The sequence below is a fragment of the Rhea pennata genome, chromosome 23 (genome assembly GCF_028389875.1).
Source record: "Rhea pennata isolate bPtePen1 chromosome 23, bPtePen1.pri, whole genome shotgun sequence".
NCBI lineage: Eukaryota > Metazoa > Chordata > Aves > Rheiformes > Rheidae > Rhea > Rhea pennata.
Genome location: NC_084685.1, coordinates 8,494,831 through 8,519,809, shown reverse-complemented (window position 1 = coordinate 8,519,809; position 24,979 = coordinate 8,494,831). Strand labels below are relative to the sequence as shown.

Below are 24,979 nucleotides of genomic sequence, written 5' to 3'. Positions count from 1 at the left end.
ATCCTGAGGAGGTGGCTGAGGATTGCTCTGCTTAATCAAGGCCAAATTTTAACAAAACGTGTAACAGCAGGGAAGTTCCAGAAGTCTAGAAGACTGTTACAAAAGGGAAAGTGGGATAAACCAGTTCATTTAAGCTTGGCAGAGCTGACATAAGAGTCAATTAAGGAAGCCCTTAAAAATAGTACTAATTTAATGCCTGTCAATGCATTTTTATTGAAAACAGTTGTCAAATAAATCTGACTCATTCGTTGATGAGATCTGGGGTCTGTGTGATACAGCCCTCTCTGTAACTCAGTGTTGGATTTTACTTCTAGCATGAAGGGGGGTACACCACTGTGCAGAGCCTAAAGAGAAAGCTTGGCAAAAACTAATACAAGAAGTCATTACAGAGGATGGTAAAAAGACACAAAAGTTGGTAAGGGGGGTGTGCAGGGGCTTGCATGGCTCAGGTCATGGTTACTAAGGAGGAGTCAGGCATTTCTTGTATTCTAATCAAATTTTAGAAGAAGTCACTCTAAGAGTAACTCTGAAACCTCCCTAGAGAAGACATCACCTTGGAGAGCTACACAAGTTGAGATTTCATACAATTTTAAGAGCAAGGGATGAAGGTTTCTGTATTTTTACATTTGATATCTGAAAATTTCTGCTTCTTCACTTCTTTTCTTTAAATCATTCTTTTTTCCCCCTCACCCCTCCCCATCTCTGGGAAGTAACACACCCTGTGTTTCCTGGAATGAAGAACTCTAAAGGATGTGCCATCTTTAGCTAACTGCAAATAAAACAGAAGCCAGCACATTTTTAAAGCTGCTAATGGTTCTGCTATAAACAGAAGTTTATGTAAAACGTAGTGGTGTGTGGCAGAGCTGTTCGGGTTACTGCTGCGCTGCTCCATACATGCTTCCCATGCTTGGATCAATTTCTTGTGTCATTTTTATCATCTAGTGAATCTTACTTCTTGAAACAGTATAATGGCAGGGTGCTAAATAATTTTATTAGGGTAGGTGAGAACAGATACATCTCATTTTAAAAAGCATTTTTTCCAATTGAATCAGCCAGGCGAATTCACTCTCAGGTAGTCTGTGCAATAGGGACACTTAATAATAAAGATTCCTCTTCTTTACTTGCTTTTGTAGGGTACAAATCTAATATATGACTTCCAAACTCAGATTCCTATTGAATTTGCACTGACTTTTTTCCTGACTATCAAAAGCAAGAAAAGTGGCTGCAGCCTCTCAGATAATTTGGGGCTATTTGGAGAAGTCAAGGAAATCCCCCCTCCAACCCAGATGTTTCTGGGCACCAAGAATCCAGCTGTTTCCCATGAGTTGTGCTTGGAGATGACAGCAGATCTGCATACCATTTAAACCAGAGATAGAAAACCTGTCACTCAGAGATCAAATATAACTAGCAGCTTCATTTCAAAAGGCTTGTAGATGTGTTACTTTCCATGTTATTACTGGAGATACAGTACAGTGCATATTAATTTGTAGTCCACCAGATATATTTGAAAGACTCCTTCACAAGAAGGTAAAACTATTTGTTGGACCTGATTTAAATCCATGAAGCACACCTAACGTTGCCTGATAATAATGTCATCACTTAATTGCTACTTTTTCAGTTTAAACTAGCATTAGGTAAAAATATCATCCGCTCCCCTGAAACTTGCAACTAGTATTTTCCCAAACAAAATGTAGTTTTGCTGTTCTAAATGTCTTCCAAAAAGTGGCTTGAGATTGTTATTTTTCAGGGGGAAAAAATGAAAGCAAATAAATCGGTTAATGTTTTCTCCTCTTGGAAAACCTATGTATTTAATTGTTAAAATTTGCCACTACTAAATGTTTGAGTGTTTCAACTACCATACCCCTAACGGTGTTGTTCAGAGAGCACAGTGTAGCTTTCACACTATTAAAACCAGAAAGGCTTTTCTGCACAGAGAGGCCCTGGTCCCTCTGGGTAGGTTGGTGAATATCAGTATAGATTAATTGAAAAGGAGTCCTCTCCCCATGAAGCATTAGATTAAGAAAGATGCACATCAGAGAGCTGCTCTGTTGCCATCTGACCCTTATGCATTTGGTCTGTCTTTTTTTGTTGCACAACTATAAGAACAAATTACATGCCAGATTGGTTTCCAAATAACCGCATTTACTAATGCTGCACAGGCGTGCACTGTCAGATACATTCATATTGCCACGGATTGATCTTTGGCTGCTTCCCAAGCGTGGGATGCAGAGGACTACAAGAGGTCGCGCAGACCTGCTGAGGAGAGGCGGTCCGGAGGGCTCCTGCACATCACGGGACCAAAGGAGCGCACTGAGTACCGGGGCGGGAGGCCCTCAGCACCCGGCTTGCAAGGCGAATCTGTGCTCTCTTTCTTTGCTTGCTATTTTAGAAGAATGGATGATCGACAGGTGAAATTAAGAGCGTTTGAGCAGCTGCCAACATTAGCCTCAATAACAATTTAAATAAGCCTTTCCCCCTCAAATCCCGGCCATGTCCCTACTCTGCAGCAAACCCCCGTGCATCCTCCCAGCCGCAGCCTGAGTTACAGCTCTGCTCTCCAGCCAACCCTCCTCCTGGCTCGGGAACCCACTGGAAATGGGCCCAGCTCCCTAAATCTCACATCACCCTGCCCCAACCCTGCGGCAGAACTCAGTGAGGAAAGACTTCTGATGAGCTCCCTGCCCTCCGCACCACAGCTCCCAGCACAAACATGAGAAAAGCCCCTGCAGCATTTCCATTTGGTTTATAAAACCGAGCTCTTTTCCGACCAAAGGAGAGAAACAAAGTGGATGATTGCTACAAGACCTCGTGAAGGATGAAGGTCATGGCTCAGATACGGGAATGACCCAACAGCTGGCTGATGGCTTGAAAGGACTTTGCAAAATATTCAACTGTGTCATCCTGAGGAAGAGACTGTAAACAATACTACTACAGTTGTTAAGGACAGTACGAGAGCTCTGACTCCTACAGACTGATGTCTGGAAGTGTTAATTCCATGCACAGTTAATTAGAAGGCCTGGAACAAATTGAGATGCAAGAGAGGTTCCCAAAGTACCTCCGAATTTTATTTATGCAGCCCCTCGTTCATCCCCACCTTATCCGCCCTTCCCTGTCCCTTGCTTACTGCACCACACTTGCATAATAGATTCAAAGCCTTGCAGGGCATGACCTTGTCTAGCAATTTGCCCCGTGGAGTCTCTGAAGCACAGTTCAAAATGATGAATAATAAATGTAATCATAAAATGTAGAAAATCACTAATGGAGAAGAAAAGAATAGGAAGTACACACAGCCTAGCTGAGAAGTAAGGGCCGGGTTCACCAGTGGTGGAAGCGGTCTGCTTCCCAGTGGTTACCTGGCCTTCCTCTCAGCACCAACAAAATCAGTGTGTAACACAGGCTTAGAGATCTGCAAAGATTTGTGGCATAGATTATTGATAGATAGTTGGGTTAGGGTTATGAACAAAGCAATACATTTAAAATTAATAATAATAGCAATATCATGTACTGTGGAAGAGTTTTGCAACCTGTTTATCAGGTTCCCAACGGTGCAACTGTTTCTGCTCTGGTTCCTCATTCCCGTGTGTCATTCCCGCAGCTGACCAGTGCCCATCGATGCTCACTAGATTTTCCATTTTGACTTCTGCTTGTTACGGCCAATTGTAGTCTCGTACAAGACAAAGTGTTTTCTCTTCCTTGCTCTTATTTCCAGACTTAACCAAATACTCTCTGTTTGCCAAAACGTACCAGCAAAGAGGCACGTATCGTACTAATACGTGAGAAAGCTGCTTCTGTGCTCCTGTCAGCAGGATATGCTTACCCGTGATTACGTATTCTCATTAGATTTTGGTGTTAATTGAAAATGTTGTTAGAAGCCGTGCAGTGTTGCTGTGATGTAGCATAAGTGACCTCAGTGAGATACAAAAAAAGGAGCTTTTTCCTTTGAAGAACTAAGGAAGAGATGTCTATGACCAAGATGCTTAGATACTTCGCTGTGTTTTTCATTATTTTAGAAGGAAAACAAACCTAGATTTTGCATCATCAACACCAAGTGTCTGGCGTAGGTCAACGTTTCGTGTTTGTGCCTTGTCCCTCCAGCACAGAGCATGTGCGCTGCGGGTCTGCAAGCTCAGGTGAAGCCTACAGGCAGGATCGCAGGTCAGACTGTGCCGGTAAACTCCCTCCTTAAGACAAAAAAATAAAAAAACCCAAGCGTCTTCCTGGCCCAGAGGATCCTCTCTTGCACCACAAAAATATTTGTAATTACCAAACGGCATCCAAACTCTCTGGGAACAGTTAGTGTCTTTCCCTTAGTGCCCACTGGAAATGCAGGAGCAGTGATTTGAGGCTGGCCTGGACTGTTTCGAGCACATAGCGTTTCCCTCTTATTTGCTTGGCATAATAAACACAAAAAAATACTTGACAGTAAGTCAGACGTAGAGTTTCATGAAGAAATCAGGTAAAAGTGTCGTATAATTTTTCTCTGGTGGGAGGCAAATATAGACTAATTTTGGCTGAGTTTTCCTTTAATATTTTTCAAAAATTAAACTGGAAATGACAGGGAGCATGAGAAGAGAAAAATTGTTCATACTTCTCTCTGGAAACCGAAACTGCTGAGTATTGCAGAGAGTCACCAAATCCCCTTAGTCAGGCCATGCTTGGGCAGCATCGTCAGGCGGCGCCGGGGTGGGATTTGAAAATGTCACCAAGGGAACCACGAGCAGGCAGGGACTCTTCCCCACCCGGTGTGTGCGCAACGCCGTGGTTAGGCAGAGTGTTCCTATACAGAAATTTGACTTTGAAAAACGAATCCGTTTTTGCCATTTGTGCGTACTCTTTCTGTATATTCCTACAAGAGGTAATGTTTTACAGGCAAGAATGTTTGAGGCAAGCTAATTCTGCAGTCGCATGAACTCATATATTGACAGAAAACTGGCATTTGAACAAAACTAAGAGCATACAGGCACCATAGGTATTTAGTCTATCTCCCTGTGGAGCAGAGAACATGTACTCAGCAACTTCCTAAGCGTTCGTGGCTTTTTATGTCTTGTGAGATGGGATGATAAGGGGGAGTGACCACCACCTCATCTTATCTGCATGTTGTCTAGAAGACCGCCAGACTCGGTGAGCCAGGGTTCACTCCAGCACAGCGAAGCTTCTCACTCAGTTCTGCGAGGGAAGGCTATGATACGTACCTGCATGCTTTCTTGGGCCTAGCTCTTGGCTGGATCTGGTTTTTTGATGAGATTAATAACAAAGCTCCTCTGCCCTTGGGTCACTGCTTGATACACCATCCTCCCTCAAGCCTGCGCTGCAGAAGAAGGTTGTGCTAACACACAACAGGCAGTAGGCACCTGTCAGGCGTTCCTAGAGGGTGTGCTTTAGAAAGGACACGAGAGAGTGCCTCCAGATCTGGAACACCACGTACCATGTACATGTCCGTGGGTTTAGAGAACAGGCTCCATGAACAATGGAGCATCTGTCTGCAAAAAGCAGACAAAGCCAATAATCAGGCCTGTGCTTATTTTTATATCATAATTCACTGCTGCAGTGTGCATGTTTGTGGCTTGATTCCTGATAAGCTGCAGACAGACAGAAACGTGGGTCCCAGCTGTTGCTGCTGGCACCACCGCCAGCACTGCAGCACAGCCAGAGCTCTGCCAGGGTGGGAGCATGGGGGAAGAGGTTGAAGTGCATGAAGAAAACATTTGCAATTCTGCCCCGCATGTAGGAAGGGGGCGAGCGGCTGAGCTTTGCTCCTGATGTGCGGGTTTACTCAGGACCCCTTGTTGGCTGCGGCAGCTGGGGTGGTGCGAGCAGGCTGCAGACGTGCGCAAGCTGCGTCCAGGGGCCGGGCATGCTCTGCTCTGGAAGTTGGTATTGGGAAAGGCACTAAAGATTCAAGAGCTAGAAGAACAAAGTATTGGCACAGAGAAGAAAAACGATCCAAATACAAGTGACAAGCAGTGTTTGAATACGAAACAGTGTCTTGCTGAACCCTGCACATAAAACAAGTGGAGAGAGTGGAAAATGTCTAAAGCAATTTGAGGACGTTTATTGAATTCCCACAGGGAGCTCCAGATGGTTTGTGGCTAGCACGGCTCTTGTTGCTCACGCAAAAGCTGCCCTGAGTTCTCAGTAACATTTGTGGTAATACCGGTGTTTGCTTCTCTCTCCCCTCCTCCACGGGTGCTGGGATTTCCCTGCTCTCGCTGCCGGCGCCCCGGCAGGCAGGTCCCGCTCTCTGCTGCCCGGTGCCGACGCCAGGCCAGGCTCGGTCGAGGGCTGAGTGTCCTCCCGCTCGGCACGGCAGCCTGCCTTCCCCTCTGCTGCTGCCCGTGGGAGTTAGAGACTCGTGCTCAGATCCGCACTTCTGGTTTACATGCTGCTTCCACGTGTTTTTGTGGCCTCTAATTGAGCAACCTCTGGTCGCTGAGCTGTGAGTTCCTTCACTGGTTTTACTAAGGTTACTGCTGGGCAGAGGACTTCCTCGGGCGGGCATCGCCGCGCAGGCTGAGGGCAGTCTGCCCGCTCGGACCTTGCGCCACGGCTTCCTCTGCAGATGCTGCCACAGGCAGAGCCTCCGCCCTGTCCCTCCAGCGCCAGCTCCCAAGAGCTTAAATGCGCTGGGTTTAATGCTCTGCCTATATATTCCCACACAGTTCTCTTCTGCCTAGTGCAGACATCCCTGGAGATGGAGTCCCCTGCACAGCCTGGAAAAAGACACAGCGCAGGCGAGGCAGCGTCTCCGGGGCTCCGCTTCTCATGGTGGCTCAGCCTGGAGCCGGAGCATCAGAGCCAGGCGTGTAACTGGTGTAAAGCAAATAAATCATCTAAGTCTACTGCAGTCGGTAGCTCTGGAGCAGACTGTGACTTTGCAGGTTGTCTCAGAGGCAGAGGAGTCTTTAATCCCTTACACATTCAAGCTATTCATTTCTTGCAGTTCCCAATGGCTCGTTTCCCTCCAGACATGCTATATTCTCACTGTATTCTACCTACAGTGAGAAGTAGGGAGAAAACTAGTTGAGAATTTTTCCCTAAGTCGTGCATTTTTAATTGGACTATAAATTCCACTTTATTGTGTTTTAGAATGTTATTTTTATTTTCCAACAGAACTGTCTCTTCTTTGATGAGGGCAGAGATTTATTACCCAATTTCCAGTTTTATGTTTCCCCTTTGGTGTGTAGTTTTAGTTGTTTCCTGGTTATACAGATACCTCCTCTCTTCCAATTTTTTTCTAGGTGAATTTCCTCAAATCCTTATTTCTGTGCAACCCATTAATGTTCATTTTTTTATCCACTCTCCTAGGGATTCATCTTGGATCCATCCATAAAGCTGTATTTTCATTTTATATCTTCTTATGGATGTCTCTGAGACTTCCATAATTAGAGAATATACTGTCATCGAGCTGTGCAATGTTACAATGATTTTACAGTCGTGTTTCTGCTCTGGTCCTTGGCCCTTCGCACAATGCCTGCACAGAAATCCTGAAAGGACAGGTTATGTGTTTATTTTTGTACATCCACGGAGACCATAATACTGTGACCTTCAACCCAGCTTGTGGTTATTAATCAGGAGGTGAAGTCACTGTCGCTTACTAGAGAAATTGTTAGATGCCTGCACTACTGAGCGGTGTTTTAACGAAGTTTGTGTCATGGGAGGAGAATGGAGACGCAGTTAATTTAGGCACAGATATCTTGTAACCTGGCAATTAAACTGGCTCCCAAGTGCTCTGCCCTAAAATGCCTCCTCATTAATCGGCGTAGGCAGCACCCCTGCAGCCTGGCACAAGTAGGACAGAAGGTACGCGGGGTGGAGCAGGGTGTCTCGGCCGGGGAAACGGCGTCCCGTGCCCGTCCACGCTGGGTTAGCCAAGCAGATGTCCAGCGAGACCTTGAGTATTTGTTCCGCACACTTGGTTAGCAGAAGGAGCCAAGCGCCGTGAAGCGGAGCTGTGCGCTAGCCCTGCGGCACGGGCACGGAGCAGAACAGCAGTCGCTGCTCCGCCGGGGTGAAGCCCGGGACGCGTCGCCTGCCGTCCCAGCTGTGACCGTGGCACGGCCGGGCCCCCAGCTTGCTAGGGCACGTCAGGCATGGTAGGCAGCCCTGGCGGGATGGGGAACCTGAATACCGGCATCCTCTGCCAGCGGCTGGGAAAGAGGGACTCAGAGGCAGAACCATCCCGGGTCAGGTGGACTCGCGCAGCGTGCGGGCGCTCGGGGCGCAAGGCGGTTCCCGCAGACCGGGCTCCCGGGAGGAACCCCTCAGTCCTCTGTGAGCACGGGCCCCCGGGGAACTGCCGGGACCAAGTGCTCCGGGGAGCCGGTGGCAGGTTGACCGTAATAACCAGAGCGAGAACAAAATGTTTTCGGGCTTTTTGTAGAGCTCGTGTGAGTGCTGGGGAGCACGACCTGCGCCGGTCTCAGCTCCAGGACCGGTGCGCACAGCCCTGCCCAAGAAGACAAACTGCACGTGGATATGAAGGCACCATCGACCTCCCCGCGACCAAACTGAAAAGAGCCACAAACACTCGCAGAGCACGGCATTCGTCCTGCCAGACGTTACGAAGACCTCAGCCCCCACTCCCCACCCTGGGGGTCGGCTGTCCCGAGATAACCACAGAGGGGCTTCGCAGGCACAAAGATGAGGACAAGCAGACTCCACACGGACACAGTGGGGGACACCTCCAAGAGGACTGTACCCATCACAGCTATGTTCAGGCTTCAAAACCCATTGGGTTTTAAATACCAAGCTCTTAGTGTTGGCTATGTGACTCAGGTTGCTGACCTTTCTGCAGACACTTGTTGTATTTGTTTAAGAAAAGCCTTTTTTTTGTTACTAAACTGAAGAAACACCTTCATCCTTCAATATTGTTTTAGTCTTTTTACACGAATTGCATCTCAGTGCAGAATTCAAAGGTCACAGGAAAACTCTGGAAGTTAATTGGCCCCACTGTTTCCAATGCAACATTTGACATAGGGAGAGTTCCTTGTTATTAAACTTGGAAAAGCCTTTGTTATTAGTATTTGATCCTTCTTTTTTAAAAAAATGAAAATTTGCAGATAGAGGTTCAGAACATGTAGCTCTTAAGCACAGCAGGGATTTTTTTTTTCCCTGTGGAATAGGTTGCATTACTTCCTCTGGTGGTGGGTGAGCATCCAGAGGATGAAAGAGAAAGTCAAGAAAGGCATTAGTGTTTATCCCCTTAGCTCCATATGCAACCTGCGTATGTTCTCCCTGTGACCTTTAGTTGATGCTTCTCCTGCAGAAATAGGGCTTTATGTATCTTTGTTTTGGTACTTAACAAGCAAAGATCATTTGAAGAGCTCTTTGGAAAAAAAAAAAAAGAAAGAAAGAAACGTTTCTCATTCTTATCGGGTATACTGTCCTGGTGTGCATATGCTTCAATTTGCTAGCAAGGTGCGTTTGAAAGAAATCAAAAATACATGCTTGTATGAGTTCTGGACAGGGAGCTAAAAATGGCATTATTAACAGTAAGATCTGCAACGAAGGAGAAAGCAATGCTTAAGCACACCCGTCACCCCACGCAGCTCTGCAGCACATGCTCAGCAGCTGACGCCTGAGCACCAGGGTGGTTCGGTGCCCAGCAGCGGGGCTGAGCCAGCAGCCGGTGGGGGCAGATGCTCGCGGTGCCGCTCGGAGAGCAGCTGCCCAGCGCCGCGTGCCGCAGCCGAAGCGAGGTGTCCCGGCTGAGCCAAGCCAGGGCGTACGAGAGAGGGGCCGAACCCATTTTCTGCATGTGCTGAACACAACAGCAAACCCTGCCGGCTGCTGGCTCTGCCGGGAGCTGCCCTCCTGCAGCCCCCGAACGCGGCGAAGGAGCCCGCAGAACCACCCAGGCAGCTGCCACTACATCACGTTTGTTCTGAAATCAGGCAAATTGGCTGGAAGTGCCCACCACGAGAAACGCAGCCCACTTAAACCTGAGCATTAGAGCAACGCTCTTTGGTTCTTTGATTGAGGCAGAGTTACGACGGCAGTGCGTTGCTGCAGGCAGCGATTCCTCAGCATTCTGGGCTATCTGCTTAGCCATGGCGAGTTTGGCTGCACGGGTGAATGATCCGTCCCGCTGGCGAGCCCCCGAGGGACCCGTGCTCGCTGCACGCACCACCGCACCCGGCCAGAGCAGTCCCAGCTGTCGGTAGCACACACGCACCGTGCGGGACAGCACCATCACGTCGCCGGCAGCGCCGGCGCAGCCATCGGGGCAAGTACCCCGGGCTGCTGACCACACTAGCAAGGTGATTCCCCAAATCAGGGAGTACTCATGAGCTATGATTAAGGATTAAGGGATTAAAAAAAGAAATAAAGCTAAGTGTTTCTGCTGCCCAGGCCAGCGATTTCCCCCTTCCAGTGGATTCCACTGCCCAGCTGCAATTGCTGGAGAGATTAACCTGGCCACTCCTAGGGTTTGCATCTTTGCATCGGATGACTCCGCATGTCCTCGCACAGGTGGGGGAAAATAAAAAGAACAAAGCTGTGTTTCACACCTATTCACCGGTTTTAGCAACACATTAATGAATTAAGTTCAGACAAGCTCTTGTGAGCTCAAAGTCTCAGCAGGAATAAACAGTTCAGCATGCTAATCCAGTTAAGGTTTCCATATTCATCTCTGAGAGGGTAGTGCAATATCATTATTGCATTAAGGCTCAGCTGCACAAAACAGACAGAGCAGAGGTTGAACCAGTGGGATTTTTTGTTTCATTGAGCCTGCCGTCTCTCTGAGATAACGCATCATTTTCATCTCCATTTGAAAGCATTAATAAGAATTAGTTAGTTCAACATGAATGCTTTAGGAAGTGCCTCCCTAATCCAAAAAACTGAACACAGAGCTTGAATCCACCCAAATTAATTCATGTTTATTGTGGAAGTAAGCACTTTATTACTACAATATGGAGAAGGATTATGGCAATTAGAAGTCTTATAGAGAGCATGGAAGGGTACAATCACAGAGATGCCACAGGTTTTGCAGAGGAAGATTTGCAAGTTATTTATTGTGCTTAAGTCTGGAGGAGGAAAAGGGGCAGCAGGTCTCCTGGGAGCTTATCACATGCAAACTGCCAGCCTGCAGAGACTTGTCTGCGCACCAGGAGCCACTCTACAAAGCTCAGGTTTGGGCAAAAGGCTCACCTTGGCTAAATGGAGATGGATTACATGACATTAAACTGCGAGCCTTCACTCTGCTTTCCTCTAGGTCTTCAAAAGACAGTTCTCTCCTGCTAGGAGGTCCTAGTGTTAGCCTCAGCATGTCTAAAGCAGTCAAGAAAGAGTAAGTAAGTACAGCTTCTACAATCCTCTGCGTTTCTCCTGGATCACAGAGCTCAGCATTGCAGTTTGGATTAAGTCGCAGAAGTTATGATGCATTTGCTAACACTTTTAGTTACAGAAACAGTCACTTTCTGGATCATCATGCTGCCATCTAGTTACCTGTTCTGCAAAGCATCTATCATTAGAGGATCTTGTCAGGATGCACATGCATCTGAAAGGATTGCACAGGCATGGCCAAACAGTGTTTGAGAGGAAAGAAGCCATCCAGTATCAAAGTCCAGGCAGCACTCAGCAAGAGCTCCCTTTTGCCCACCTTGTAGATGGTTTCCCCATCTTATCATAGCTTACTGCCTTCAATCACCCTTCCACAGGAAATGCCCTCTGAAACGAGCTGCTAATGTCAAGCACAGCTTCCCTTTCCCCATTTGACTCCATGCTCTTCAAGGGTAAGAAATGCCCGCAGAGCACTAAGCCACTGGAGAAAGCTGTTGTCTAAAGCTAAAAGCATGAGCGAGCGGGGGGCCGAGCAGAGCATCTCCTTCGGCTGCGGCTTTCCTGTGGGAACGCAGACGCGCTGAAAGCTTTTCCCTTACAGCCCGGGGAAAGCCCCTTGCAACGTCTCCGTCTGCATTTCAGGAGTGAGACAGGATTTCCCCCCAGCTGCTGAATATGCTAACATGGCACCAATCTTCTTCCCAGTTCACATTGCTATTTCATCTGAGAAAAGCAATTACAGCTGAGAAATTCTCCACATCGCTGTGCCTGTCATCCTGGGGAAAGGTTTCCTTACATTCCCCCCCCCCCCCCCCCCGCTGTACTGCTGTAACTTGCTAATGAAGGTGCTTCATCTCCAGCCAAATAACTAGAGCAAAACCCTCTCCAGAGGCCACCTCCAGCAAGCCCCACTCAGCCGGGCTGGCGGGCACACCCGTGCTACCTTGCATCTTCAGTCACTGCTGGCAGGACCACAGGAAAAGCAAGGAAGGGAGCTCTAAATTTACGAATATGGATGATTGGAGCCAATTTCTGCCCTGGGAATATTTGTCCTTTCTGCGAGTGTAGCTTTCAGTGTCCTAAAGTTTCTCGTATTAACTCAAAAGCAACATAAAATCCCGGGTTCCTGCGGAGTACACATGAGATTTTTCTCCCAGTGATTTTCCAAGTGCCTTGCTGGGTGGCAAAGCATCATGTCATAACATCACATTTTAAGACAGAGAAGGACCTGTTTGTTCCACTTACTCTGCAACATTTCAGGAGGGCATTTTACAGTACAGTTCCTATCTTTCAAAATGTAAAAGTTTGGGGTTTCTTTCACTGTGAAGTGACAGGCTGCTTTTTAAGAGAGGCACTCCCGCCCCCAACAGCCCTCCTAGCTGCCCCCGCGGGCTGAGGAGCTGTCGTGACAGCCAGCAGCGTGACAGACAGACACATGGCACGGCGCAGGAGGAAACCAGGGGAGCGAAGGTAAAAAGCAAGAGCTGCTAGTCCGACTGTGCACTATCCGTCTGGCAGGGATCTGTCTGCAGCCTCCGTAATTACCAGGGAGTTTTCAGCTGGTGATGATACAGGATGCAACACGAGCAGAGCGGGCTGCCGGTAAGAGCAGGGCGCAGAGGGACGCTGCACTTCAGTGAACCCGCCGCTGGCTCGGGCAGGGGCCGGGACAGGGACAGGGACGGGCGCTGCGGCCCCGCGTGCCAGGAGCCCCGGGGCCGCCCGCCAGCACAGACACCAAACGGGAAGGGGCCACGAGGGCGGGTGGCTCAAAAGCGTGGGAAGAGAGGGAGAGAGAAAGGTCTGAGCTGGATCTCCGAGGGAGGAGAGGATGCTGAGGAAGAAGAGGAGGCAGTTCTTCAGACATCACAGCAGGTCCCCGACTTTGTGACTGAGACTATTCAATGTAGCCAGCTTGGCTGTTACGTTAATCCTCTTTCACAGTCAGTTTAAAGACAGGGAATTGAGCAAGCTGATTTATTTAATAGAAGTGGAGCGTCTGATGCACCTGAGATGAGTTTTCCGTGAGCCCAGGAGGTCGCCTGGTCTACAAGGAATAGCAGGACTTTGCCAGCCTGCAGATACCTTGTTCCTCTGACCTTCCTATGCAGCTCTCATGAAATGAAAGACTAAATAAGCATTTCGCCACACACCCATTGCGGTTTGGGGTTGTCCATCACCTGAAAACAGGCTTGCCTGGCTGCAGCGGTGCCCGGTAGCCTGATTTATCCTGCCCAGTCGCTGGCAGGACGCTGCTGAGGACAGGGGCTCAGGACACAGCAGAAGAGGCGACACCAGGAAGACCCCATCCCAAGCAGCTGTGCTTTCAGTCTTCTGGCTTGTGGCAAGGAAGCTCTTCCTGAAGCTGAAGTTCCCGAATCTTCCTGAAATTTCCATCTGATCTCTGCTATCTCAGCGCACCCCTCTGGGACCTGTACACCGAAGAGCTGATGCCCTCGAAACACTTAGAGGCAGTGGTCACAGGTCGACTCAGTGGCCGCCCGGCCGGGCTCAGCCCTGCCCTCCTCGGGCAGCGGGGAGGGCCCCCGGGCGACGTGCCGCGCGGCTCCCGCGGGCCGCTGCCCTCGGCTGCTCCGCTCGTGCCGCGCGGCGGGCGCCTGGAGCCGCTTTGCTCCGGCACGGGGAGGACGGGCAGGATGCCCAGCGCCCCCGGCCAGCAGCGCTGGGGAGCAGCAGCCCCGCAGCGCGGAGCAGGACCCGGCGCGCCGGGCGGGAACGCTGCCGGGGCCGGGGGTCTCCCGGCGGGCTGCCACGGCCGCTGCCAGGACCGGGCGGCTCGCGGCCGTCCCGCGGCTGGGCGCCGGGTCGGGCCTGAGCTTCTGCTGTGAGCAAACGCTCACCTGCCCGCGCCGCGATTCTGCCTCGGCAGAACAGGTCTTACAGACCGTTTCCTTCCCCCGGCTTCTCTCTGGCGGCCGTTTTCCTCCGTATCCTACGGGCTGAGCGGAATACCGCCCCGCGGGGCTCCCCTGCCTGGCGAGGGGCGACCGCGGCCGGCCCCGTAGGCAGCACCGAAGCACTGAAACCTGAACCCTGAAGGGGACCTGAGCAACGCGGGGCGAGCCGCGTGCCCCCCGCTCAGGGGGCCGCGGGGGCCCCGGCACGGCCGAGAGCACCGCTGGCCGTCGCCTCTCCCGCTCCCGGAGGCCTCTGCCGGGGCCGGGGCCGGCGGAAGGTCTGTGCCGGCCCCGCTCGGCGCCCCGGGCTGCGGCCCGGCGCGGCCGCGTGCTCCGGGCCCCTCGCTGGGGGACAAGCTGGGGCCACGGTCCCAGGTGCAGACCCACGGCCCCGTCCTCCAGCCCAGGCTCGTCGCACGTGCCGCAGGAGCAGGAGGAGGAGGAGGAGGAGGAGGAGGGTTGCACTGCCCAGCTCTGCGTAGTTTCCCCACAGGCAATCTGGATCCTGCAGACACGTTGCGGAGAGGAGCAGGAACATCAGCTAGCGTTCGGCGGTTTATAAACAGGGCGGTAAACGGAAAACCTTCGCTCCTCAGCTTTCCTGTCTGTCAGAAATCTTTTTCTTGAATACTCATTCTAATTAAGGTCAAACTCAGCTCAGCTGCATTTTAAGCTCCATTTGCATTTATTTTTACAAGTATCAGAGTTTTCTGAACTTCCATCATCAAATCATTTTTTTCACTGAATTCACACTGCTCAGTTTATAGCTCCCAGATTACTTGACACGACAGAGCCTTTACACCGGAGATACTGATGCACTGAAAACGGAGGAAATTCCAGAAACAACCAATTCCACAAAAGAGCAAGAAAGTACAGTTATTTAATGTCTCGTGGGAAGCCGTTAATTCTCCTCTCACAGTCACATCCGCAGCTTCCTTCCTTGCGTCCTCTCCCGGTTAGACCCTGGGCTAAGGTAGTTACACGGCAGGACAGAGATCTCCGTCTGGGTCTGAACTCTCCAAACTCTGCTTTTGACACCAGCGAGCTCCTGCTCCCAGCAGCAGAGCAAGAGCCCAGCTTGGAGGTACAGTCCCAGCCTTTACTAAGCGCCTGGACCAAACCCAGCCCCTACGGAGACTGCTTATCACTGCCGAATCCCTAATCCTTGGTACAGTTCGTAAAGCCGTAGTGGAGGAAATGGTGCCCTTCGCATTAAAGCAGCAGTCATCGCTACGATAACTCTTAGAACTACCACAAAATCCCGAAGCTTCTTCGGGCCATGCGTGGACGATTAAGTGTTTAGGTCACTGCTGAGCGCAAAAGTAGCGCAGTTAAATCTATCGTCATTTATGACAAAGGTGTGAAGTGTTATACAATGACTAACACTTGTTTTAATTGGGTTTGAATCTATTAATGAACTTTTCCCATTCCACCTCCTCTATAATTGGAACGTTCTTGAAATTTCCCCTTTTTCTGAGCTAGCAAACTAATAATTTACCCACTTTGATTTGTGATTCACTTAGTTTGTTTATTCACAGTAATGAATATTCAGCTTCATTAGCACATATTTGGTTCAATTCATACTTAAACGTATTGAGCTCTGTCAACGTGACAGTTGGATCGCGGCAAAGAAGCGGCTCCCGGCTCCCCGCGGCGTCGTGCTCGTGGCGGCCGTGGCGGCTGCCTCAGGCGCGGCGGCGGCGGCGGCGGCGGGGGCTCGCGGGCGCCCGCCCGGGCAGAGCGCCGGGCGCTCGCTGGTGCAGACGCCCCAGCGCCGGCGCTGGGCGAAAGCCCCGAGAGCGGCCGCCGCGGCCAGCGCCACGCCGAGACCCGCGAGAGCAGCGAGTCGTGCTGAGCGCGGATTGTAGCCCCGCGCTAGCTGCTCTTTCATGTGCAGCCTTCCTTTAAGAGACAGCAAAGATTTTTAATAGCTGGATTTGATAATTCAGGTGAACTTAAAATTCTTACTCTCGTGTTTCAGTCATGCTGCTGGGCAGTTTTCAGCACGTCCCTCTGCATTCCCTGCTCTCTGTCGAGCTGTTTGTAAATACAGGTGACAGGAAAATAGTGAAAGCCTTTTTGTTTTCAGTTTAACTACATTAAAATAGCAGGTAGAGAGGCTGAGGGAGGCAACGAGATCTCCCAGGTGCATCTTGCGCCTGCCCCGGGGGCCCGCGGCACGGAGCAGCGCCCGCCGCAGCCCCGGGGTCTCTCCCTGCACGGAGGTTTTCCGTAGAGAGTAGAGGGGATTATGCAGAAACAATTTTTCCACAGAACTTTTTTGATTTTTTTTTTCCTTTCTCTCCTTGTTTTCTGTTAAAAAAGAGGGGGAACGAAAGACAAGATGCTAACAGACAAGACCCTGACAGGCTTCAGGACTGCCAGCTCCTGAAAGGAATCCATTTTGTCAATCACGGTGCGGCGTCGGTTTGAAAATTCAGCATCTATCAGGAGCAAATTCACAGCATGTGGCATAAAAATCTCATAAAACTGAACTGTTAAATATTTAGGGCAGATGACAAACAATATGTCATAATATTTGCAGAATTGCATTTGCTATTCAATGCATCATCTCTCTTAGAGCCCTGATTTTTGGAGGCATCAACATAAGAATGAGAAACAATCAGTTGCTGCCGGTATTTGGTTACATTGTAAATGAAGTGTAGGATTTAATTTAGATTTCTTAAGTCGAGTATTGTATGCTATATGCCAGGTGGATATTAACTTTTATTAGCTGGGGCTTAGCAATAAATAATTACATAGAATTTAATTAACACACGCTAATTTTAATTTACCTTGGGTGGAATTTTTGGGACTTCATTTCTGAGACTTGGCGACTTCATTTCGGTACAGGATAGCTTCTATTTCTTTTTTGTACCGGGTTTTAGCTGCGAAACGGCAGGTAATAAAACAGCAGAAAGCTTCAGCAAGCCTCGGCGCTTTGCCAGCTGCCAGCGCCTGGCGCTACCGGGGCAAACGCGTGCCGAGCGGCGGCAGGCGACGGGGGCATCAGGCCACGTCAGGCCCCTGCTTCCCACCAAACGTATCCCGTAGCCTAAGAGATGTTAGGGGTTAACGAGGGTGCAGAGCAGCCCGGCTCCGGCGGGCGCCGGCAACTCAAGCCCGGCTAGCGCGCGCGCGGAGGACGCGGGTCCGGGGGGAACCGCCTCTCGCGCCCGCCGCAGACGGGAGGCGTTTTCCCGTGCCGGGTTTGCTCTGTGCAGAAACCCGACCACAGCTACAGCTGCGTTGCCTAAAACCCGTGTTATAGATCCTTAATAATTTTAAGCCTTCAAACATTTTTTTCTCCCGTACATTACAGCTTAAAATGTGCTTATAGCCCAAAACATGACTATAAAAACGACATCCGAGCATGCCTGATTTATTCTGTTATCAGTGGTTACCAGGACAAATTTGCCGAGTTTACACAGTCAGAATAAAACTTGGGGAGCGATTTTCCCCCTCATGTGCCGCCGCTCTGGGCACCTGGCGAAGATTACGAAGGGCTCAAACGCCACTGGCCCGGCGGGGAAGCAGCCTAACGTGGCCCGAGCACGATCGCATCCAGCCGGTTTTCCCCAGCCGCGGGAGGCAGCTCAAAGCAGAGGCAAGAGCAAATTCTGTGGTTTAGCTACGCCAGCGGCAACCGTGCAAAACCCAGGTCTGAGTCGCTAATTCATCACAGTAAGTCGCGGCATTTGGTTAGCTATCTGTAAGCACGACTTGAGCGTGAGCAGCAAAGCTTGCGAGATCGCGTTTTGCAGAGAAACCGGCCAGTTGAAAGGGCGCTGGCAGAGCCTGCGGGCGCCCGCCGGCCCTCGGGGCGCCCCGGCCGGCGCCGGCGGCCACAGCTGCACGCCGCCGTCACTGTGGAGAGCTGAGCTAGCCTGCGATCCGTTTCTCTGGCAAACTCAGTTTCTTGGCATTTTCATTGCCGTTATCTTGACGAGAATCTACTCCTAGGAGATTACGATGCGGCTCTTTTTTTAATTAATTGATGCTGCTTAAAAAGTAAAAATGCCTATTTCATTTTAATCATGTATTATGCAAATTATAAATGTAAATATCATTAACAAATCTGTTGCTAACTTAATTTATTTCTGTTGTAGCACTGCTGAAGGCCTTTGATCTCAGATTAGCGCTTTGATCCGCTCCCTCGGTCAGGGTTACGCGTTGCCGCTGCGGTAAATGCTCTTTCTCAGATGTAAAACATGCAACAGGAGAAGGGCTGGTTCAAAGCAGAGGCAGAGCAGACGCTGCCGGTTAGAGCCCGCACGGAGCCCTCCCAGACTAGCAGAAGTTTGTTCCCAGAAGCTGCGAACAGCGCGCGCCCCTGCACGCACGCCCAGTCCCGGGTGCCGCCCGGCCGAGCCGCTGCCGGGCGAGCGCTGCCGACACGGCGGCTCCCGCGGCCCCCGCAGGCGCCGGTGCGGCCGGTCGTGGGGCCCGGCACAGCCGGACACAGGCACGGCACAGCCGGTTAGATGCAGAGCACGGCACAGCCGGATGCAGGGCACGGCACAGCCAGATGCAGGGTATGGCACAGCCAGACACAGCACGGCACAGCCAGATGCGGCACGGCACAGCCAGATGCAGGGTATGGCACAGCCAGACACAGCACGGCACAGCCGGACGCAGGGCATGGCACAGCCAGACGCAGGGCACGGCACAGCCGGACGCGGCACAGCACAGCCGGACGCAGGGCATGGCACAGCCAGACGCAGGGCACGGCACAGCCAGACGTGGCACGGCACAGCCGAATGCAGGACACGGCACAGCCGGACGCAGGGCATGGCACAGCCGGACGCGGCACGGCACAGCCGGACGTGGCACGGCACAGCCGAATGCAGGACACGGCACAGCCAGACGCAGGACACGGCACAGCCAGACACAGCACAGCACAGCCGGACGCAGGGCATGGCACAGCTAGATGCAGGGCATGGCACAGCCGGATGCAGGGCACGGCACAGCCAGACGCAGGGCACGGCACAGCCGGACGCGGCACAGCACAGCCGGACGCAGGGCATGGCACAGCCAGACGCAGGGCACGGCACAGCCGGATGCAGGGCACGGCACAGCCAGACGCAGGGCACGGCACAGCCGGACGCGGCACAGCACAGCCGGACGCAGGGCATGGCACAGCCAGACGCAGGGCACGGCACAGCCGGACGCGGCACGGCACAGCACGGGTCCCTGCGAGGAGGTTCCCAGTGCAGCCTTGCCCCATCCCTGTGCCTCGGACATGCGCGGAAGCAAATCTGTGCCGTTTGCTGAACAGTCCCGAGGAGGCACCAAGGCTGACGTGTGCCACAGACCTACACTACCGTTTCTGCTAAAGGTGTTGTACCCTTTTAGACCATCCCACTTTTCATTAAAAAACAAGCCGCCTTATTCCATTAATTTCTCATTTACTGCAACTAAAGTGCTGATACGTACATTTTACCTACAGTGCTTTTAATCAGTTAATTTAACCAGAAACATTAATAATGTATTTCTTTGCCACTTGACTGCTCATCTGTTAAAGAGCTTATACATAGACGAGAACGTCACCCTTGTGACATGAAGTACCTAATACAGTGCAAATGAAATAAGATTTTGCATATTTAATGTCAAAATGAAAAAAGAGAGAGAGGCTGTCTCTTGGGAACACACGCTTTGGAGTGGATCAACCTACACTTGAACCTTCTGTCCTGGCAAACAAGAAATTTCATCCTTAAAGAACACACACATTTTGCATATCTGATTTTCTGCTTCAGTTCATTTTCTTGGCATCATTCAGCAAATACCCAGTCTTTCATTATGCTGCAGAACAGGGTTAAATCTAAGGCTCTGGGAACGCCAGTCCCAGCTCGGCAGCTTCACCCTTAGCTGTGCTGATGGCCGCGAAAGCTCGCGGAGCAGCGAGAGGGCTGCAGGGAGCCGTGCCGCCCCCGCCGCCGCCACGACGGGAACGGGAACGGGAACGGGAACGGCCTCTCTGACGCAGCCGGGAACGCCAGGACTCCCCCTCGGGAATCAGGATTTTCCCCTTCGCTTTCCGGCAGTACCAGGAGGGCGAACAGGGAAGCTGCCGGCTGCCCCAGGACCAGCCATCCCTCCCTCTGAGTGCACGAGGAGGTTCGAAGCAGAGCTGGAGCTGCAGCTCCTGCCCTCCCACTGCCACCTCTTGCCTCTTTTGAAGGCTGTTAGGAAATAAATTCAGCCACACCGGCCGGAGCAGCCAAGAGCCACCCGGCGGCAGGGCAGCAGACCACGGCAGGGCTGCAGCAGGTATGGTGTATGCGGAGGAGATTTCCAGCTGGCCACGAACATCAAGGTCTTCAGTCTGTGGCTGCAAGGCTCTTGCTCTGGAGCACTCAGAAAATACCACGTACACATAAGCCGAAGAAACTGCTGAAGGAGAGCAACGTCAGACTGTCCCGGGACCAGCCCAATTCCTGTTTAATTCTTGTAAAGCAAAAGGATAATGAATACAGGCAAGGTATAATGAGCCCAGACGCACTAGCTTCGAGGTGAATCCAGAGCCCCCTCCTGCGTGTTGTCACTCGGCACGGGCGGGGAGCGCAGCCTCCCCGGGCACGGCGAGCCTGCGCCGGGGGGCAGCGGGCAGCGGGTTCCTGCAGAAGGCCTCTCCCGCGCGCTGCGGGCTGGGGAGGCCGGAGAGGCCCCGGACACGCGGCTGTGCTGCACCACATTAAGCAGCGCCGCTCTGAAGTGACAAGGCTGATGCATGATCAGCAGCAGTTTAAGAGGACACAGATTCAGATCCTTGTTTTCCGTTGTTCTGTCAAAACCAGAAACCGACTGCCATTCCTAAGAAATCATTTCCACTCCCAGGTTACGGTTATGGCTAGGGAAGGTGCTGCAGCTCGACCCTGCGCTTCCGGCACTCGGAGTCAGGCGGGAGATCGCGAAGGATCGGGGGAGAGGGACCGGGGATGTCGGTGGGGTGCCGGCCCCCCGCGGGCGGCACCCGGGCCCTGGGCTGAAGCGGGGCCGGAGGGCGGCGGGTCGCTGCGTGCCGGCTTCCCGCAGCCAGTCCACCCGGGAGCTGCTTCTGGAGCAGCACCCCGGGGGCACGGCTGCTGGGCGCAGCGGCCACGCGGCACCTGCCCCAGCGCGGGACCCGTCCATCTTCAGCGGCATTTAGCTTGAGGCTCTTCCCACAGCAGCTCCTGGAGGGAAAATAGATTTTTTTTTTTTTGTGAACAAATTAGTTACTGCTTTTCCTCCTTTTTTTTCTGGGTGATTTTATTCCTTCTGGATTTTGCTGCTTCCCTGGCAGTCCGTACGATAACATTGGAGCCGGCCTTTGCCAGGCTGAACGGGCCATCATCTCGGGGCTTCCGCTCGTTCCCCGGGGCGCTGGCCCCGTGCAGGGACAGCTCTCCTCTACCTCCTGCCTGCGTTAACTCGCCACAGGCACCGGCCCTCGAGCAGACCCGGACCGTCGTGGTGACATTCAGCCCACTGGATAAGGAGCAGCACGGCTTCCCGCAGCCTTGCCCCGGAGCGCGGCTGGGGGCTCTCCGAGCATCGCCCGGGAGGACGAGGCGCTCACTAACACCGCCCGGTCCGGACTCGTGCAGAAGAGGACAAACCGTCGTGCTGCAGCCGCCCCCGCGGGCCCAGACGCGACGTTTCGTGACCTCAGAGGTGCACTGAATGCAGACCGTGGGCGTGCGAAACCCAGGAGACTGCGGTGGGACCGCTCGGTTCCTCCTCCGGAGCCTTGGGAGCAACTCGGGCTGCCTGTACCTCGGTAAAAGCTATTTCCAAACAAGCATTTCTTCCAGGATGTCGCATGGAAAGTGACTGTCAGAAAGCTGTCTAAATGTGTTAACAACACTGTCAGCGGGGGAGAGAAAAGTGTTATCAGAAATAGTTCTTCAAAGCTAAATAACTCCGTGATTTTATAAGGAGTAAAAGATAAGAGATCACACCTCTAACCGAGTGCTGTTGAGATTTTCTTCTGAGAACGAAGCTGTTTGTTTTGTTAAACAGGGGAAGGGGAGAGAAAGTAAAAACCTAAAATACCTTGCAAAGCTAAAAATAATTCTGTCTGCATTCAGGCTGAGCAGTGCAGCCAGGGATAAGCTCAAGCACGAGGACAGGACTCCCGTCCCAGCCACTGAGGCTTCCTTTTGGTTCACTCACGGAGCCATTTCAAAGGTCTTTTTCCAGCACCATCGCCTCAAGAGTGGCAGCTATATAGCGGATCTTGGCTAGATGCAAGCCTAGATGGCCTAGACCTGGGACAGGTCTGATTGACATCGGTGGGATTTTTGCTCTTTCATGGGATCTGGATTTTACCCCAACTAATTTTCTGCTGCTCTGGCAGAGTGAGATCCTCCTGCGTCTTGCAGCTGTATCTCCCTTCACGTGCAGCTCCCTTTCATTCCCAGTGGCATGGCCATATGATTACTTTTCTGATTTGAGATCTAAAGGTAGTTTCAGACATTCACTTTGGATTTTCATTTTGAATTTTAAGAAATCTCCACGGCTCTGTCCGGCAGCCAGCGGCACACTGCACCCGGGGCAGTGCGCTTCCCGGCCAGCGCGATCCGCATTAGTGCCACCGTCCGAAGATGCTCACTGTCACTTTGGGGAACAGCCGTCTTTGGAAGCTTCCTGGCTGCTTCACTCAGCAGCATTTCACCATGTCCAGTGCTGATGGAAGGGAGTTAGAAATGGTGATTCACCAATAACTACCTAATGTTGTTTACTGCCAAAAATAGCAGGTATCCAGTGTCTTTTATTTCAAGGAAAAACAGTTTTCTACCTGGAAATAAAAAGGCCTATTTATCTACTTAAAAAACCAAATCCAAAACAAGGGCAGGAATCGAAAAGTCTTGGCTTTGCAACGGGCTCATGAGTGTCTGGTTTCTCACCGCTGGCAAGGAACAGCTTTTCTTATCAACACAACCTGGGGAAATGTTTGCTTTGGAGCAGTAGCAGGGTATTCGTTTTGAGGACGAATGAACAATTTCAGGAGTTGTGCTGACCGCGCTGCGTTGCGAACTGAAACGGCGCGGGAGGTTTGCTGGCCTGAGCGCTTTGCAGCAGACCGCCAGCTCTCATCGCTTCGTTTCCAGCCGTGTTTTCCCGGTTGCCAGGCTGGCGCGGGGCCGTCTGGGGCCGCAGCTCTCATTCTCTCAACAGCGCAAGCTGATAGTCTCCATTTCGCTAACATGGAAAAGCTGCAACAATTGTTTTCATAATTAGCTGGCTTTTCAAATTAATGCCGGCTATGGCATGTAAGCACGATGGAGACGATACATTAATCAGTTGTTTCAAGCTGGTTATTAGGCTCTTTAACTAATGATTGAAACAAACTTGTCTGAAGGAGAGCGGCACCGCTAAGAGAAAAGCAGCGAGCGCCGGCCGGAGACGGCAGGCAGCGCTGCCAGGCGCCGTCGCCTTGCTCTTCCCAGCGCGTCCGGGCGCGAGGGAGAGCCCTGCCAGCAGCCGCCTGCCTTCCTCCAGAGCCTCGCGGGATGCGGTGGCTTCTCTTCAGCACCACGGCAACGGCAGGAGGCTTCGCACCATCCCAGGGTGTTCAGCAGATGCCTTATTTGAGCCTGTCTGCTTGCACATTGCCTGGCATCAAACTCAAGTCAATGGGTGGTTGAACAGAAAACCCTTTTCTGTCAAGAAACTTGCTATATCCAGAAGGGTGTCTGGAACATTAATTTATTTGGGATTGAACATCAATAGTCCGCAATAGTCCTTCCACTAGATCATAACAAGAGATGCTCAAGAGCAGCCCCGAAGGCTCTGAGCAAAGAGAAACCGTAAGGTCAGCTGCTTGACAGTCCAGGCAACGTGAACCCAGGTGTTTCAGCATGATGCTGGAAAACAAAAATTCTTTTGCTAAAATGTTTTGCGCAGTAACCCTTTGAGCAGAAGGACAAGGGTGAATCTTGTGTTCACTTTAGTTCCGTTCATTGTTTCTGGTGTAATATTGTGTACGAACTTTCCCTGCCCTATGAAACTTAGATTGTGGCACGAGACCGTGCAAACTTTTAAGAGGAATAATTTTCCTTGCAGTGGTCAATAACTGAGTATTTTGGCATGATCCACTGAGAATCAGGCACTTCAACAATTTTGCTAGGCTCTTGTCTACATTTTTAAGCAGTCTAGATTGAAAATCTGGTCACAAGTGATTTGCTGAAAATTACAAGAGATTGAACTACATCTCCAGAATGAGCATTCAGTGCCCTTTTCTCCCCCCCACCGCTTTTACCCATGTTAGCACTGAGATGAGTAATATTTTTTTCTCCCAGAGACATGCAGTGAATAATTCAAATGTTTACTTGGATTTTAGCTTGGTTTTTTTTTCGTTTGGACATTTATGAATGTGAATTAATTACTACACTCGGTTTACAACTGGAGATAAAGATGCATGAAGTTTGCAAGAAAAGAGGAGAGAAGTGACTGGCCAAGATTGGGGGGAGTAGAAAAGTCAGAAGCAGGGCTATGTCCCAGTGCTTTTAACACTGTCTAGTGTTATTTCACTCAGCCTTGGACAAGAGGCTGGAAGTACATCTGATCCCTCTACTGCCACGTCACTGAATAAAGTGAGAGCGATGGAGGAGGATTCATGCAGTTGCTTAAAAAGTAGGAGGGCTGACTAGACATCTGTTGTCTATAACAAAACATTTTAGGGCTACCTTAAATTGAGGAGGAAGATTTTCTTTCTGCTAATGAACCCAGAGACCATCTGTTACCAATTGCACTTGCTTATCTCACTTATCCATTAATTTTCAGTTGCTTTTTAA

At 51.1% G+C, this 24,979-nt stretch overlaps 1 protein-coding gene across 1 annotated transcript in view; it reads left to right on the top strand.

Annotated features, from left to right (window-relative positions):
• The window catches only part of GRIK3 (glutamate ionotropic receptor kainate type subunit 3), a 122,696-nt gene that overhangs the window by 36,768 nt on the left and 60,949 nt on the right, over positions 1-24,979 (top strand). The gene's annotated exons all lie outside the window — the stretch shown is intronic.